The sequence below is a fragment of the Equus przewalskii genome, chromosome 17 (genome assembly GCF_037783145.1).
Source record: "Equus przewalskii isolate Varuska chromosome 17, EquPr2, whole genome shotgun sequence".
In the NCBI taxonomy this organism is placed as follows: Eukaryota; Metazoa; Chordata; class Mammalia; order Perissodactyla; family Equidae; genus Equus; species Equus przewalskii.
In genome coordinates this window covers 3,431,881-3,449,084 of record NC_091847.1, presented here as the reverse complement: position 1 = coordinate 3,449,084, position 17,204 = coordinate 3,431,881, and the positions used below count along the sequence as shown (strand labels likewise).

General features: G+C 59.8%; 1 long non-coding RNA gene across 1 annotated transcript; it reads right to left on the bottom strand.

Annotated features, from left to right (window-relative positions):
• Positions 1 to 3,958: 3,958 nt before the first annotated feature.
• On the bottom strand, positions 3,959 to 16,897 carry LOC139076597 (uncharacterized). The gene is made up of 3 exons (XR_011528331.1): positions 16,746 to 16,897; positions 8,179 to 8,348; positions 3,959 to 4,410 (listed from the first exon to the last, which is right to left on the bottom strand). It is a non-coding gene; the product is annotated as an uncharacterized lncRNA (long non-coding RNA).
• Between the last annotated feature and the right edge of the window lie 307 nt (positions 16,898 to 17,204).

Sequence of the window (17,204 nt, the reverse complement as noted above, 5' to 3'; positions counted from 1 at the left end):
GGCCCCCTGGGGCCCTCACCACTCTCCCTGCGCAGGAGGAGTGGCCGCGATTCCCCACCGCAGCCCTTTAGTCCCTGGAGGCTGAAGACTGTCCACTCCCAAGAAGGCCTTCCTCAGAGATGCTTGGGACAGATAAAGAACTGACTTGGTCCGGGCCCCACTGGTGGGTACTCCTGGATTATGGGGAAATTCCTCTGTGCGGGGTGTGACCGTGCCCCATCCCTGCTGGTGTCTGCAGGATGGGCCAGTGGCAGGGCCCCTGGCTGCCAGGTCACCTTTCTGCAGAGCAGTGGGGGAGAGGGGCCAAGACTCACACACACACACACACACACACACACACACTCTCATACTCCCTGTGAGGGCTCAGAGGCACTGCTGTCCCTCTCTTTGGTAGAGTAGGGCATTGCATCCTGAGCCCTGGGTGAGTGGAAGGATGCACGGACAGATGGATAGAAGAGCAGTTGAGTGTGTATTCACCCGTGCGTTGGCTCAGCTTTTGTTTATTGAGCACCTACTGCATGCAGGCTCTGCTCCAGGCTCTGCCAGCGCGTGGAGCACAAGACTGCACAGCGCCTGCTCTGAGGTCTCCCAGTCCAGCCAGTGGGTAACTGACAGGGGGAGGGGGCTCTGTGCCCACCCCCATTTCCATGGGGAACCCCTGTTCCTTCAGGGACAGAGCCAGAGCGAACAACTGTAGCAGATGGCTGCACCTCCTCGTTCTGGTCCCAAATGCAAGCCCAGACCTGGGGTGAGGCAAGCGAGGCATGCGCCTGGGAGCAGGCGCCCCCCCTCAAGGGGCGCCCACGGCCCCTTGCTTGCCTCACCCAAGTCCTGGCTCTGCCCAAGCGCTCCTGCAGCCTTCAGAGAAGGCGCCGGGCCTCGCCAAGAATTCTTGCTGACCCAGGGACCTGAGGAGATGCGGGCGCTGTCCTGGGAGCTTCCACTTGAGTGTGGGACCGAGCAGGCCATCAGGGCATCTAGAGGCAGGTGGGGGACCATGCTCATGGGTGCCGACATGTACACGTTGAGGGTGTGCCAGGGCTGTCTCAGACCAGCTTGTAGATTCCTCCTGTGACGTCACGGTGACGACAGTCCCCCTAGTCCTCAGATGAAGGGATCGATGCTAAGAGATGGCAAGTGGCCTGGCCAAGAACTGACAGAAGTAGAGAGAGGCCACGGGGGGACCCTCTCCTCTGCTGCTTGCAGAACGTGGGGCCAGGCTGCAGAGTCACAGGGATGGCCGAAGGCTGGAGGGGTCCAGGCCAGGTCTCCCAAGAAGGGATGACTGGGCTTAAGCCTTCGGAAGTGTGTGCATCTGAACTGAAGGTGAGGGGGTGGAGAGAGGGCATTTTAGGTGAGAGCACCACTGGCTTCCTGGCATGGGGGTGGGCTGAGCCACGGCGGGCACGGGGTGCCGCACGATGACCCAGGATCTTGCAATGACATGGCGGGGCTTCTGTAACGTGGCCCTCACTGTACACGTGCTGTGAGACGAGGCCCAGAGAGGGAAGTGCACTGCTGAAGGCCACATCACACCCTGATGGCAGAGCCAGGGCTGGAACCACTGTTCTTAGACCAGGAATCACAGCCAAGAAAACCACCCAAAACAGAGAAAAACCCAAAGCAGTATTTCAGGCCGCCAGGTAGTGCAGTGAATAAAACTCAGCCACCCCAGCCATTCGGAGTCTTGTAGGCAAAACAAGTGGTCGTGTGACTTCCCCCTTCCCTCTGCACCCAGTGCCCCTGGTGCTGCCCCTCTGTGGCCCCTCCCCCCCACAGCAGCCCCCCCCCACCCCCACCCCGGGGCCAAGGCCCTGGGGAATCAAATGCTGGGAAAACCCCGGCTGTGACTTTCCTGAAGCTGAAAGTCAGAGATGCCAAAACAAACTCCTTTTGTCTGCCTTAACTTTTCCGTGTTTAAACGCTAATAATCTGAAAATGCAGGCATCGTGCTCCCCCGCAGGCCTGCCAGCATTGCCATGGGAACCCGAGGGTCTGCAGGGGCTGCGTCTAGCAGGGCAGCTGGCCCCCAGCCCTGGGCCCCGAGCTGCCCCCACTCGGCGTTACCCACCGTTTTCTCTCCGTATCTCATCAAAGTTTATCCAGCCCTGATCTCGTTCTCTCAGGGGTCAGCTCTCTCCGAGGCAGTGCCAGGTGGGGGTGGCTCTAGCCCCAGAGGATGGGAGCCTCTAGAGAGACAGGTGCCACCAGAGAGAGTTCCCCCAGCTGCAGGAGGCGGTGGCTCAGGCTGTGGAGTTCGGGTCCTGGGTGGCGGCGGTAGAGAATCTTGGAGAAGAAGGACGTCGGAGCGCTCGAGTCCTCACGTGCACTCCCTTGGCCTGGCCTGGCCCCGGCCCTCCTGCTGCCTGTCCCTGTGCCACACAGGCCGGCCAGGCATCCGTGCTCTCGGCCGCCATGGACTGCAGGGCTGTCCTGGTCCCTCCCCTGCCTTCTCCCGTCAGCAGTGGGCTTCCCGGGGCCGTCTCAGGGATGAGTCTTTCTTCCCCCACTGGGAGCCTGGGGGCCTGGCACACAGTAGGGGCTCCATGGTGGTCACAGAACTGAGAAGGACCCAAGCGCCCTTTCCTCCAGGCTGCATTCTGGGCAGTCACCAGTCACGTGTCTGCTCTGGGCCTCGTCCTTCCCACGTGGCCTCGGATGCCTCGAGGGACGCCAGGAGAGGCTGTGCCGAGGGTGGGAACCCAGACAGCCTCATGGGAGTGGCCCCCCAGTTAACCTCTCTGACATTCTGGCTCCTCCTCAGCCTGACGAGGATAAGGCTGCGTCACCTCTTATGGCATAGGGGGCATTCCAGGAGATCAAGAGCTGGCAGAGTCCCAGTGCACAGGAGGGGTTTAGTAATGGAAGGTGCTCTTCTGTATCAGCATCTTAGAAGGCAACACCAGCCAAGAGTTCCTGAGCACGCGCCATGTGCAGACACTGGCCTGAGAGCCTGACACTCAATCCCACCACGGGCTATGCAGCAGGTGCCTTTACTGTCCCCATTTTAGAGAAGAAAAAACCAGGCCTCAGTGAGTGACAGCTGGACCCTAGCCAGGACCATCAGGTGTCGCCTGCTGGAGGTTACGCCATGAATTCTTCAAAGTGCCAGAACCAGCCTTTGCTTGCTGGGCAGCACTGGATGCAAATGGTCCCTCTGCCATCAGCGCACACTGGGGAGGAAGAGGATGGTGCCCCGGGCCCTGGCAGCCTCAGCCCAGGGTAACACAGGCACACACATGCATGCACACATAAATACGAAAACACACATGCGAATGCACACACCTGCTCACAGAAGGTGGAGGCCTCTGCGGAAGCAGGGGCTCTGCCAGGCTGTCACACAGGTCAGAGATGATGCTCTGTCGGTGGGGGGGTGGGCAGGGAGGGCCAACGTCCTTGTTCTCAGCTTCCCATCTCTGGCTGGGAAAGGGGTGGAGGGTCCCGGGTGGGCAGACGGAGTCGAGCATAGGCTGGGGTGTGTGGCTGCCTCCACAGGGGGGAGGCCCAGCTGGCCGTGGGGCCGCAGGGGCAGCTGAGCTCTGCAAACAGGAGGCCCAGCCCAGCCCTGCTTGGCTGGACACTGCGGACCTCGCATTGCTGGAACCAGTTGCTCAACTCTGACCCCCTGAGGCCAGGAGGGCAAGCGCAGGGCTTAGCAGGTGAGCCTGGCTCAGGGCCGGAAGGCAGAGGAAGCCTGGGGAGGCCCAGATGCACCCGGGGCTCGACAGCCTCCACTTGTGGATGCCCCTGGCAGAGCAGGTCACCCCCCAACCCAGTACCCTTGTCACCAAGCCCACTGCCCCCAACCCCCTCCAGCAAGTAGAAAGGCCTACCATCCCAGCCAGCATGATGCAGCAGAGCTTTTCTGGGATGCTGGAAACGTTCTACAACTACACTGCCCAATAGGGTGGCCAGAGGCGGCTATGGAGCAGGAAACAGAGCTGGTGCGACCACGGAATTGGATTTATCATCTGATTTAATTAAAGCTGAATTCAAATAGCCCCGGAAGGTGGTGGCTGCCCCAGTGGGTGGCACAGCTCTGAATGGGAGCCCCTGGGAGGACAGAGGGGCTGCGCTGTGGATGGGCGGAGCTGGGCTTGAGGGCCAGCTCACTCGCTCGATGGCTACGAGCCACTCCAGCCCACGTAAGTGCATCCCACAGGCCCCCACAGCAGCCAACACCAGTTTGAGAGCCCAGGCCGGCTCCTGCACACAGGTGTGGAGATCCAGAGCGGGGGTGGGGGGGGTGGGGGGGGTGGCCGCCAGTCACCTGCCTGCACTTGAGTCCTGGGCTGCAGGCGTGCCTCAGTTTCCTCATCTGTAAAATCGGGCAGGTGCAGTGCTGACTTGATAGGGCTGTGATCCCTGGCAAGTGTTCTGAGGACGAGCCAGCAGGTGAGCCGTGAGCAGCTGTATCACAAGTTGAACACGTGTGGCTCTATCACCATGGGCCCTGCAGGCAGCCCAGGCACTGGGATTTCCCACCTCTGCAGCTCACAAAGGCACCGAGAGGACAGCTCTTGGGGGCTTGAGCCAACGGCTCCGATGCCTTGGGCCCGGAGGGGGTGCAGGGCCTGGTCGGTGTGTGTGTGCAAGCTCAGCATTTCACAGGGATCACTTGGAGCAAGGGGGCTCAGCTCACCCAGGGGCCCCACTCTCATCTCACCAGAGATAACATTCCTCCCAACTGGCAAAGCAAATCCTCAAGAAGTGGGAGAAAAATGTTAATGAACTTCAAGTAAAATTCCTTCCCAGGCTTGTCAGTCTGGCAGGTGGCCCCTGATCTGCTCAGAGAAGCCTGCAGGCCTGAAAGGGCTGGTTCCTGCAGGGCCTGAGGACCCGAGGAATCCCAGGACTGAGCTCAGGATCCTGGTTCAGAGAGAGTGTCCCGGGTCCACGCCAGGACACAGGTCAGACTTCCTCCACCAGACTCCTGTTGCAGTCTCCTGTGCTTTTGTGAGAGCCTGAGCCTCTCCAGCACCCACGATGGACTGGCACCACCTGCTCCATCTCTGGGCTCCCTGTCCACCCGCGGACCAGGCGCTGCTGTTACCAGCCTGCGTGCTAGAGAGGAGGAGACTCACTTCCAAGCGGCGATCGAACTCGCCCGAGCCACAGAGCTGCAGTGCTAGATTTGTGCCCCGGGCTGCTGGGCTCCCAGACCCAAGTGTTTCACCTCTTCTGGCTGCCTGGTCTACACAGCCGGAAGTTCCTCAGGGTCAGTGACCATGACAGGCGCTGGCCCAGACAAGAGACACAGCATCATAAGCTAAGACCTTCTTTTTCTAAAAAGAAACATGATAGAAACTTCTCATCCAGGTGCACACTGCCCCTCCTCCCAGGCATCTCCTCCAGGGGCAGGACAATCTTGCCTCCAGCGGTGTCTGTCGAATTTGCTGTCAGCAATGCCTGGGTCTTCTTCGGGAATGAATTTCTGCACTATGAGCTTGTTCCTTCATCACCCCTTTTTCATGACAAACCAGTATTGCCAGACTGACCCCGCCTGGCGGAGTGAGTTTACTGAACTACATTTTGGTGTGATACCAACTGTGTGCTTTGAGGATGCCGTTCAAAAACGAGCTGCAGAAGCTCACTGTGTAGGGATGATGTCAGCACACTGTCCCCTTGTTCCATAAGACCCTTTATCTGGAACCACAAGAGAAATTACCTTCAAATCTCAAATTCAGGAAAGCCTGTGCTTCTGGACAGTCAGCTTGTTTTTATCTTGTGGAATCTGAGCACCTCAAGGCTGCCCATTTTCCCTCTTTGCCTTGGCCTCTAGGAAGCTCAGGATCACATCTGCAGCCCACTTCTAGCACTATAGCGCAAGCTTTTTATGTACCGACTTTGCCCTGTTTCAGTTCAGACTTTCATTTCCCCCTTTCCTCGTTTACTTTATATTTTCCTGTTCACGTACCTTTTTAAAATCACCTCAAACCCATTTGCAACGAGAGCAGGGTAAAAATAAATAGCAAGCTATGATTGATTGTCCACGGCATTTACCAGACTAGGCTTTGGATGTTTTTGGTCATTTCCAAAGGTCAATTCCACTCAAACCGAAGGGCTCAGTCTGGAATGAGTGCCCTGCCTGCCGTGTGCCCAGTGTGACGGGAAGCACACTCGGGCATGTGAGTTCTTAGGACTTGCCTGACAAACCACACGCCCAAATCTGGAACATGGGGCTGGGCCGGGCATACGAAAAGACAGGACAGGAGGTTTATAGTCTTCACTGTGATACCAGCCAGCTGTGTGACATGGGGGAAATTGCTTCACCTGTCTGAGCTTTGTGCCCCTGATATGGGAATGTAAACATGGTCTCAAGCCCTGTTTAAACAGCTAACATAGGATTCCTACACATTACCGTTGATGGTATGGGAGGGCTGGAAGTAGACAAACTGAAGGCTGGCTCACCCAGCCTGTGACCTGGAGGTTTGGGCTGGACCACAGGGTCAGAGTCATGCATTTGGGGTGGGCCCTGTGGGCCATGTGAGCATCCTCACAAAAGAGCTGGGTGATATAACCTGACCTTATCCGACAGCAGGTCAGAGAATTTTGGTTTCTGCTGCTTCCCACAGGACCTCTGGCAGCTCTGCTCCCTCCTCAGAAGTGTCCCCTGGCGGCAGGGCCGTCAGGTCCTGGGCACACACGCCCGGCACCCAGCCGTGCTCAGCTGCCTGCCGGCACTGCAGGGGCCGAGGCCTGCAAGCGGGTCCCTGGTCTTAGTGCAGTCCTCGGCCTTCCCTGCGCAGGAACACGGACAGACGCTCCTGTTTTCTGCTCGTTTAGCGGCTTTGTTTGCTCGTTGAGCTCATTTGTGTATCTGAATTTGACTCTGTGAATGATGTGAGGCTGGAACCTAAGGTTACTTTTTACTGTGAGTCACTCTTGCCCCAGCCCCGCGCGCTCACCGTCTGCCTGTGCCCTCTGGGGCAGAGCGCCCTTCCATCAGGTGCCACCTCCCACGTGGCTGTGGGCGTGGCCTGCTGTCTGGTTGGTTCCTTGGGCCTATGTGTTCCTTTTGCTAATCCCGCCCCCTCCCCCGTGTCCCGGCTTTCTGTGCTTGACTACATGCTTCAGATTTTTATTTTTAAAGTCACTGATTTTTTTCCAATATATTTTCATATTGAGATAAATTCATATAACATAAAACCCACCATTTAAAACATTTTAAGATGTGTGATTCAGTGGCTATGGTCCCTTCACGATGTTGTGTAGTCATCATCACTGTCCACTTCTAGAAAGTTTCCATCACCACAGGAAGAACCCCACCCCTCAGTGGTCTCGGCTCCCTCCCTCCCTGCCCCTGGCGGCACTAACCTGCTCTCTGTCTCTGCTTTGTTTTGAACATACGTTATCATTTCTCCTGGGCATGTATGTACAAGTGGAGTTTCTGGGTTATATGGCAATTGCACATTTTTTGTTTGTTTTTTCTTTTTGCTGAGAAAGATTAGCCCTGAGCTAACGTCTGTGTCAATCGTCTTCCACTTTACATGTAGGTCACCACCACAGCATGGCACAAAATGGCATCTAGTGGAGGTGCCCAGGGCTCAGGCTGGGGCTGGGGGCGGAAGAAGGGGCTCACAGGAGTCTGCAGGGTCAGAGGGGAGGGGTTGTTTGTAGTCTGTGGCTGCACTGCAAATCAGCCAGATGAGTGGCTTGGAGCCTTAATAAGAATTTACTGTGTTTGCAGTTGCTGAGGAGGCCTGGCCGAGAGTATCCGTGAGGCTTGCTGTTAGTGGGGGCTGCATTATCTGAACTCTCGACTGGGGTGGGAAGACCCACCCCTGAGCTGGCTCGCCCTTGTGGCTGCTGGTGGAGGACCTGCCCCTGAGCTGGTTCACCCTCACGCGGCTGGCAGGAGGCCTCAGTCCTCCCACACCTCCTTTCCGTGGGCCATGTGAGCATCCTCACAAAATGACTGCTGGCCTCTCCCCGAGGGAGCAGTCTAGGAGAGCAAGGCGGACAGCAGTGTCACAACCAGAAATCACCCATCATCACTTCTGCCACATCCTATTCTTTACAAACAAGTCACTGTGTCCAGAAAAGGGGCGTTCAGCCCCACCTTTTGAAAGAATGAGAGGCACGTGTTTTCCAAGCACCCCAGGGGCTCAGGCCACCGCCGGGACAATCCCCATGTTTTGCAGCTGTAGGAAATAGCTTTTACAGAAAGGGACTCACCCAAGGCCACGTGGAGAGTAGCGGCAGAGGTGGATCACAGCCCAGGTCTTCGGACCACTGGCCAGGAAGCCTTGGTCCACAGCACATCATAACGATTCGAATAATGGCTAACGGACGTCTCTGCATTCCAGACAGTTTGTACGTATTAACTCATTAGCTTCCACAACGACCTAGAGTGAAGGTACATTTTACATAGGAGGAAATGGAGGCACAGAGAGGTTAAGCACCTTGTCCAAAGTCACACAGCTGGTAAGTGGCAGAGCTAGGATTCAAACCCTGGCATTCTGGCCTGCTCCTGGGGGCTCACAGGTGGTGGGGGGAACGTGTCACATGCAGACAGACTGAGCCTGCCCAGGGCTCAGGTGGTGAGAAGGGGAGGTCAGGGAAAGCCTCACTGAGGAGATGACGTTTGATCAAAGATCTGGAGGAGGCGAGGGAGCCGTGTGGACATCAAGAGTGTTCTAAGAGGAAGGACCAGCAAGAGCAAGGGCAGGAATGGTCTTGGTGTGTGAGAGAAGATGGGGAGGCCGGTCGGCTGGAGTGGGATGGGCAGGAGGGAGCGGGGTGGCAGGAAATGAGGTCAGCTCGTCATCAGGGCCTGGCAGGGCCGGGCTTTGCCTGGAGGGTGGCCACGGAGGGTGTGGAGCAGAGGAGGATGTGAGCTGACGTGGTCAGGCTGTGGTGTGTGGAGAGCAGACTGGAGGTGCGGGCGCAGCAAGGGACCACAGGCATTAGAGGGAGGGCTGGTGTGGTTTGGCCCAGGTTGGGGCGGGGGGCATGCGGAAGGAGCAGATTCTGGGCGGTTCTGCAGGTGGAGCCACCAGGATGGGCTGAGGGATGAGATGTGGGTGGAGAGACGGGGGGACAGGCACCTAGACACCTTGGGCCAGGCGAGTTTGTGACATCTACAGGCAGCTGGGCAGATGAGCCAGAAGGCAGGTGGACCTGCCAGGCTCGGGTCTGGGAGGGAGCTGGTCTGATTACGTGCGCTTGGTTTCCAGCCCCTGTTGATTCTTGTTGGAGGTGGAAACCCTTCTTTTGAAACAGGAGCAGAACCTTCTGGAGTTGGGCTGAGGCGAGGTGGCCGCTGGTGAGCCCTGCCTGTCCAGGCCTCTGAGATTGTCCTCAGAGCCCTCAGGGATGCTCCGAGGGCCGTGCTGAGCCCAGAGGAGGGCCTGAGCACCACCCTTCCTGGAGTTTGCCTTCCTCTGGGGGCAGGAGGGCCCTGGCATCCCGCTGCAGAGGCTGCTGGGGGCTGGTCCCCAGGAGTGACCTGGGAGTGGAGCAGCCCCTGCCTCATGCGGTGCTGGCCCAAGGGAGGAAGGGCTACCGGCACCAGAGGCTGGAGGGCCCTGGGAGCCCCGAGGCTGGCCTCTGTCCAGGGTGGGGACCCTGTGGGCCGGGAGGACCAGCGGCTCAGCCAGGTCTTGAGAGGGACATGGGACACAGAGCCAGGGGCTCTGCCCTCTTCCTGACCTGCAGCTCTTGGCCAAGGGATATTAAAGGTCCCCAGCTGGTTGCCTGGCCGAAGGGAGTGTCGCATGTCCTTTCAAGGTGACAGGCTGATGCAGGACCGAGAGGGAAAGGGAATCCCAAAGTGCTTGGAAGTTTCCCAAAGTTTGTCAGCACTAGGCAGTTCCTTCCATGTTCATCTCAGGAGGAAAAATCTCAAAATGACAGCAAGTTGGCTTAAAGGGGCCTTTCAAGGAAACCCTTTGAGGTTTTTCCTGCCTCCTGAAGATGATGAGACTGTGAGGGTCCCCGGGCGGCCTCGGCCTGCAGTGCAGGGACGGTCCTACATGGTCTTGGGGTCAGAGAGAGCCGCCCTGAGAGCCGGGCAGGAGTCACTCCCGGGGCACAAATGGGGACAGTGAGCCCGGGATGCTGAGGATCTTCCCAGACACACGCCAGGAGGCAGCGAGCACACCGGCCCGCTGGACACGACGGCCCAGAGCTGCTACACAGGGACCCGGGGACACTGCGACCAGCAGGGTGACCTCGGGGGGTCGCTTTGCCTGTCTGCACAAACAGGACAGTGGCGGTCCCCACCTCGCAGACTTATCGCGCCAGGACAGAATGAAGTCATCGACACCAAGGGCTCAGAACGGGCCTGGCCCCTCACCCGCTCTCAGTGAGTGCTCATCAGTAGCATGTCTGTTCTTGTCATCCTGCTCTGCTGTGCACTCCCGGCTAGAGGGCTGGGTCACTGCGGGGGAGCCCCGTGTCCATTCCTGTCGCTCCTCTGCTCCGGCTCCCACCGTGGCTCCCTGTGGCCTGGACGTTCTTTGTCAGTGCTCTCTGTTGAAGTCCCACACACGCCATCACGTTCTCCCCTCTGTCCTCACTCCACAGCCTTCTATGGAAACAGACCCACTGTGTGCTGGCCCTGCTCCAGCACCTCCTGGCCGTGGCCGCAGCTGCTCCCCAGGCCCCACCCTCCCCGGTGAACTTCAGCCTGGAGGCTGAGGCGCTGCTGGCCTCTGAGGCTCAGCTGGGAAGGAGGGAAGAAGAAAGTGTCAAACATTTCCCTCCAAAATGTCATTTGGACAGGAAGCATGTGTCCCGTCCCTCGTCCCGGCTTCTATACGCTGTGTCCTGCACACAGCGGCACTTCTCCGTGCCTGCAGTCGTGTGGGTGGGGCCTGCGTAGCCCACCCCAGGTTCTGGAGGAGGGGAGACACGTTTTGTGCTGTCATCCAGGCAGTTGTTGCCCTCAGGCCTCCTCCCAGGAGCCTCTCCGGTTGCCTCCCTGACGCTGCGGCCTGGGTCTCTTGACCCCCGCTTTGTCCCCTCCAGGAGCCTCGCACACACCAAGCCCTGAGCAAGCGGCTCTCTGCTGAACTCTGCTGACATCCGTCCCGGGACCAGGCAGCGGGCTGAGCTGTGTGGGTGCTTCCTGTGGAAGGACAAGCACCGACTAACAGAAGTGCATGCGTCCTGGGGCTGTGTCACCTGCAGGACACTCCTCACTCTGCTGACCGCACTGCCCCACAGGAGGAGTTTCTGGACTTGCCTTAACAGAGAGGGACAGTCAGATCTCAGGGTCCTGGCGTCTCCTGATGGCTGAAGGGCCTTGGAGACAGGCCAGTCCCTTATTTGCGCTGCACGCCCTCTCCACCAGCCCAGACTCCAGGGACAGGAGCTCTGTCATTTGGGCTCCGCCGTTCCGTCCTGAGAAACCCGCAGTTCTTCAGCGGTTGTGGTGGAGAGCCATACTCCGCCCTCCCCGGGGCCCTGACTGCCCCTGCTCCCTGCCCCTTCCCCTCCTGGCTGGCTGTCTCCCTGCACACACTCTGGTTTCCCTCCCCCTGAGACCTGACCCCTTTCATTTTTTGGGCAGGTGGGAGAATTTGCTCCAGGCTGGGCTCATTGTGGAGGCTGAGAAATGCCTCAGGGGAATGAAGGCTCCAGGATTCCGGATCTCACGGATAGGGGCGTCCCCACGGCCACCCCTGGTGCTCCCGGGAGGGGAGGCTGGGCAGTTCCCAGCAGGTGAGCTGCCTGACGCTGGAGCATGGACTCGCCCCGACTCAGCACCACCAAGGACTCACACCATGCAGGATCCACGGAACCTTTGGGATGCGTGATTCTCATCCTAAGCTCGTCCTCCCTTTCTGAAAATCCTCTGTCCAAGAGTTCGTAACTGTCACCAAGGGCACAGCAGAAGCGTGTAAAGAGGGCCGGCGGCTCCGGTGGGACCGTGTCTACGGTTCTGGAGGACGCTCGCTGCCTTCTGCCTGATCCAGAGCGCATTGACTGTTCTGCCACGAACATCTTTGACGAGGGAACATTTACGGAAGGAACCTTCTGGGCCTCTTCGCCCTGGAGCGGGCAGCCGCACTGCCCGTGTCATGACACGTGCTGGCCCCGTTGCCAACTGTCTCCACGGTGGCCATCCTGGCTGGTGGGGCAGGTGGCCTGGTCGTGTCACATGGAATGTCCCTCCTCGCTGGGCCTGCTGCAGAGGGCTCCCGGAGCCCCTCCTGTTGGGACACAAAGCTCTCTGGGGAAGCCTTTCGGCAAAGACAGGAGATGCCGTCTGCACTCAGTGCACGCGAGTCTCGTCGTGACGCGAAAGGAGGGAAGAGGGCAGCCACTCACTCGGTCATCTGCCTCTTCATTCAACAACACGCACTCTGAGCAGCCCTGACGCGTTGGGTTCAGGTTCAGCGATCTCACCGCTTCTGAGGCCCGGGTTCATTTCCCGGTCTCAGAACCACACCAGCCGTCTGTCAGGAGCCACGCTGAGGCTGTGGCTCACACAGAACTGGAAGGACTTATGACTACAGTGTACTACCACGCACTGGGGCTTTGGGAGGAAAGGAAAAAGGAAGAGTGGAGAGACGTTAGCCCAGGGAGAATCTTTTCCACTGTGGGGGAATTGAAGTGGCCACCCCAAGATACGTCTCTTTGGCATGAGGGTTATTTTGGGCTGGCTCCTTTCAGACACTGCAGACATTGGAGAAACTCTGAACAACAGAAGTCACCCTTTGTAAGAGCTGACTGCTTTCCAGGCCTGAGCTGGGGGATATCGAAGTTCGGAGACGCAGAGCACAATGCACCAGCGGAAGTGGTCCCAGAAACAAGGGGTGCTGGTCCACGTCCCCCCAAGCCTCGCGCCTGCCTCTGTCTTGTACGTGCCCACCACCGCAGCCTCCTTCTGTCTGGGACGCCTCCTCCGATTGCTGCGGTCAGAGCCTGCAGCCCTCCCCACTAGGTGCCACCTCCCTTTAGACTGCCAGCAGGGGGTGAGCGTGTGCTGAGCTGGGCACGTCCTGCCTCTGTCCCCGGCACAGGGGACTGTCCTCCTGTTGGGTCCCCGCCTTCTCTTCCCAGCTGGGCTGTGCTCTTCCAGCGGGATCCATGCCTCATTCCCCTCGGGGAGCCCGTGAGTCTGGCCAAGCGCCCAGCATGTGGGCTTCACCGAGGGGGAGCCTCACGGGCAGAGGATTTGTGGAAAACCGAACCAGTCAGTGTGAGTAAAGCCCAGGGAGGAGGTGGGAGTGCAAAGGGCCGCTGGGGAGAGGTCACAGAGGGTCCGAAAGCCCACTGAAGCAGTGGGACTGGCCCTGAAGGGAAGGGGGGCCCTGGACAGATGCCGGGAGAGCAGCACCGGAGGACCAAACTCTGGGCTGTTAGGTGTAAAGAAAACCACAGCGGGGGACCCGAACGGGGAGCAACAAGCCTCCCAGCATGTCCGCAGCCCTCCTCTTCCTGGCCCTGGCCCTGCACTCCGTGGGCGCAGGGAAATCTCTGCCCACTCTCGTGCTGGGACCGTCCCGAGCCGTCTCGTGAGCACGTGGAAAGACTGCACACAGTGCCACCGGCCTCGCGAGCAGCAGCCAGCGGCCTCCTGGCCATCCTCAGGCTTCTGAGGAGCCCCTGCGGAAGCTCCCTGATGGTTGACCCTCCCTCTGGAGCCCCAGGATGTCTGGCTTCCTGTCACCTCCCCTGGAACCTGCAGCTGTCCGAACAGCCCACACCTTGTTAGCGCTCTTAGGGGCCTGCTCCGCATCACCGTCATCAAAAGGAGAAATCGTCCCAGTGCCCAGGGCCAAGTCCTGCGATACAGTCGGAAGACCCATCTGCACGTGGAAGTGACCTGAGGCCGCTCGGGGGCCCACACCCTGCCACCCCGACCCCCCAAGGGTGGCTCACGGACTCGGTTACCCTATCTGGACCTCTTGCTTGTAGTCATAAAAGCCACAGGCTCGAAGTTTCCCGTGCTGCTTCTGGAAAGGTCAGGTAGTGTTAGCCACGGTCACTGCCTTTCTGCCCTCCACTGTGGCTCCCAGCCGTGTCCCTTCAGACCCGCATTAGTTGCTAGGAGCGTTACCCCAAGAATTCTGAGTCACTTCTCCACCTAGTTGTTCTGATCTCCTCCTCGTGCTACATCCCTACACGCGTCTCAACCTGGAGCCCGCCCAGCCGCCGCTCTGCATAAGGAGGGTGCAAAACGGAGCATCTGTGACACAGCTTTCTGCAGCAGCAAGTTTATTACAAGACTTGGAAAACCGAGGACTTTCCGAGACCCGACCGTCAGCCCCTCAACGTGGAAGAAGAGACGGAGAGGACGGGGAGGGAAGCTGTCCTCTGGGAAAAGCAGTCCAGGCTCTGAGGTTCCACCTCAGTGGGGCCAAGGGGCAGAGCGGTAGCGAGGGTGGCCTCTCCTCGTGTCCCCCAGGTGCCTCCAGGCCGTCCTCTAGGTTCCCCGAGTGTTTGGACGCGATGCTTTGGAGGGTCCCAGAGGGGCCAAGTCCCTTCCGAGTTGAATCTCTGCAGAGAGCGCCGCCGCGGTTGGCACAGCTCCCCGGTTGCTGGAGCGAGTCCTCTCACCCGCGTCTTGGCACACACGCGTGTCCTTCTTGCACGGCCCCCACTCACAGCAGAAGGCGTCTCCCTCTGGCCGAAGCCCCACGCCCGGGGCCAGCTCCGGATTCTGCGACTTGCTCACTGTGCGCGGACAATGCAGGGGACAGCTGGACCTTTGCGCTGGGACCGGACCTGCTGGGACCTCACTGGGGCCACACCCTGTTCCGCTTGCCAGACCCGATCCTGATTGGCAGGCAGCAGCACAGACCTCGGAGCGCCTTGAGCAGTCTCCAGGAGGCGCCCCCTCGGCCCTGGTTGCGGCCAGATGGCGAGGCCGGGGTCACACCGTGGGGCTGCCCCGCCTGCCGGGACTCTCCTCGGCAGCTTCCCTCCTGGGCCCCACGTGTGGTGCGGGCGCTGTCAATGGGGGGACGGCCCCGGGGTCCCATGGGGGGGCCGGGCTGGGGGTAGCGGGGCCCCAGTCCAGGCTGGGCAGAGTACCATCAGGCTCGGCGGCCTTCGGCCCTGACTGCGGCTTCTTGCTGGGCTGCTGACGGCCAGCCTCCCGGAGCCAGGTAGGCAGAACTGGCTCACTGCCAGCGCGCCGGCCGCGGGGCTCCAAGGCCCTCCGCCACGCCGTGCAGTGTGGTGAAGCACGGCAGCACTGGGCCTTGTTGGATGGGAGGGAGCTCGGGGGGCTGGCGTGGCCACCCCCCTGCGGCTGATAGGCCTTCAGCATCTCGTTGGTCCCCCAGGTGGCCATCGTGTCAGCAGGCGGCTCCCTGTAAGGCCTCAGCCTCGGCTGGCTCCAGTTGACCCACGGGTCAAACATCACCTCCTCCAAAGTCTTCCTCTTCCCAGGGTCGAGGGTCAGCAGGCCTCTGAGCAGCTGGGCGCACTGGCACGACACCAGCCTGGGCGGCGAGTAAGCCCCCCTGAGCGTGCTGCGCTGTATGGCGTCGAAGTCCTCCCCCCAGAATGGCAGGGACCCGGCAAGCATGGCGTGGAGCAGCACGCCGAGGCTCCAGACGTCGGCCGGGGGGCCGGCGTAGGGTTGCAGCCGCATGACCTCCGGGGCCATGTAGCCGGGGGTGCCGCAGAACGTGCTCAGCGGCCCGCCAGGGTCCAGGCTGCAGAAGCCGAAGTCGGCCAGCTTCGCGCTCCCCGCCGGGTCCAGGAGCACGTTCTCCGGCTTCAGGTCCCGGTGTATGACGCCCCGGCGGTGGCAGTACTGGAGAGCAGAGACGAGCTGCCGGAACCGGCCTCGCGCCTCCTCCTCCGTCAGGGCGCCGTGCTCCATCAGGTGGTCCAGCAGGTTGCCTCCGCGCACATATTCACTGATGATGAATAGTGTCTCCTCGCTTTCCATCACCTCCACCAGCCTCAAAATATGGGGGTGACACAATCTCGCCAGACCCTGGGTTTCACACAGAAGTCTCTTGTCAGTGGCGGCGCTCTAAACATCATACCCAAGAAGGAGCTGGGGCAGGGGGCCCGTGGCCCTGAGTGTGAGTGTCCAAGAAAGGAGGTGCTTGGGGTGTGGATGGCTCCTGGATGGGTCGGTTTGTATTTGGAATGTGGGCCCACGAAGGAGGGCTCTTCCTGGGGTGGGGGTGCGACAAGGGAGGCAGGAGGCTGAGCCGAGGGGACTTGGGACAAGGCGTGTCCCATATGCACATTCAGCCCAGAGGTTAAAGCCTCAGGTTTCCAGAAGCTACAAACATGGCCCAGACAAGGCTCAGCTCCGACGTCACCTCCTCAGAGGAGCCTTCCCTGCCTCCTGTGTCCACAGTGTCGGCCTCCCGCCCCGGTCTCCCTCGCGTCAGCCCTTTCATTCCCCTCACTGCGTTCAGAGCCAGGCCCCCGGCTCAGTACCCGCTCAGTGGGAGACGGGCAGGAGGTCAGGGTGCCCCTTCATTCAGAAGCTTTATTCTTTTCCTTTTTTGTTGTGAGGAAGATTGGCCCTGAGCTAACATCTGTGCCAATTTTCCGCTATTTTCTGGGCGGGACACCTGCCACAGCATGGGCTGATGAGCGATGTGAGTGTCTGCACCTGGGGTCCAAACCTGCAAACCTGGGGCCGCTGAAGAGGAGTGCAGGAGTTTAACCACTATTTCGCCGACCCGGCCCCAGGATTCTTTTGATAGCCTGTGGCAGAAACCCAAGGGGCTTGAACTAGCAAACGAACAAAGCAGGAGAGAACGATTTCTGTAACTAGGCCGTCTAAAGGCAGAGAGCTTCAGGTGAGGCTGTACCTGGGTGCTCGACGCCATCAGCAGGGATCGGCCCTCCCAGCCTCTTGGCTTGGCTGCCTGCCCTCTGTGCTGCTGTCCTGCTCAGGGGGAGCTCTCCACCGCCACTCCCGGGCTGGCCTCAGCACCCATCAGCAGCCCAACAGAAAAAGAACTTCTCTTCCCCAGGATTCCAGCCCTAACTGCTCCCCGTTTCCCAGGTGGGAGATGGGGTGCCTGGCCGGGCCAAGGTGGGACCGGCTCTGAGTTCACATCAGCCCCGCCGTCGGTTCCCCTTTAGAGAACCCAGCAGAGATGGGCTAAAACTCAAGGCCCACATCCCCAGGGCCCTGGGTCCTTAGTGACACTCATAGGTAAAGGCTTGTTTCTGTGACCTGTGACCCCTTGAGCTCTAGAGCCAAATGGAATTAGCAAATTGTTCAAGTCCAGATGGGCTCCCGCTGGGCTCCCACTAAAGTCATG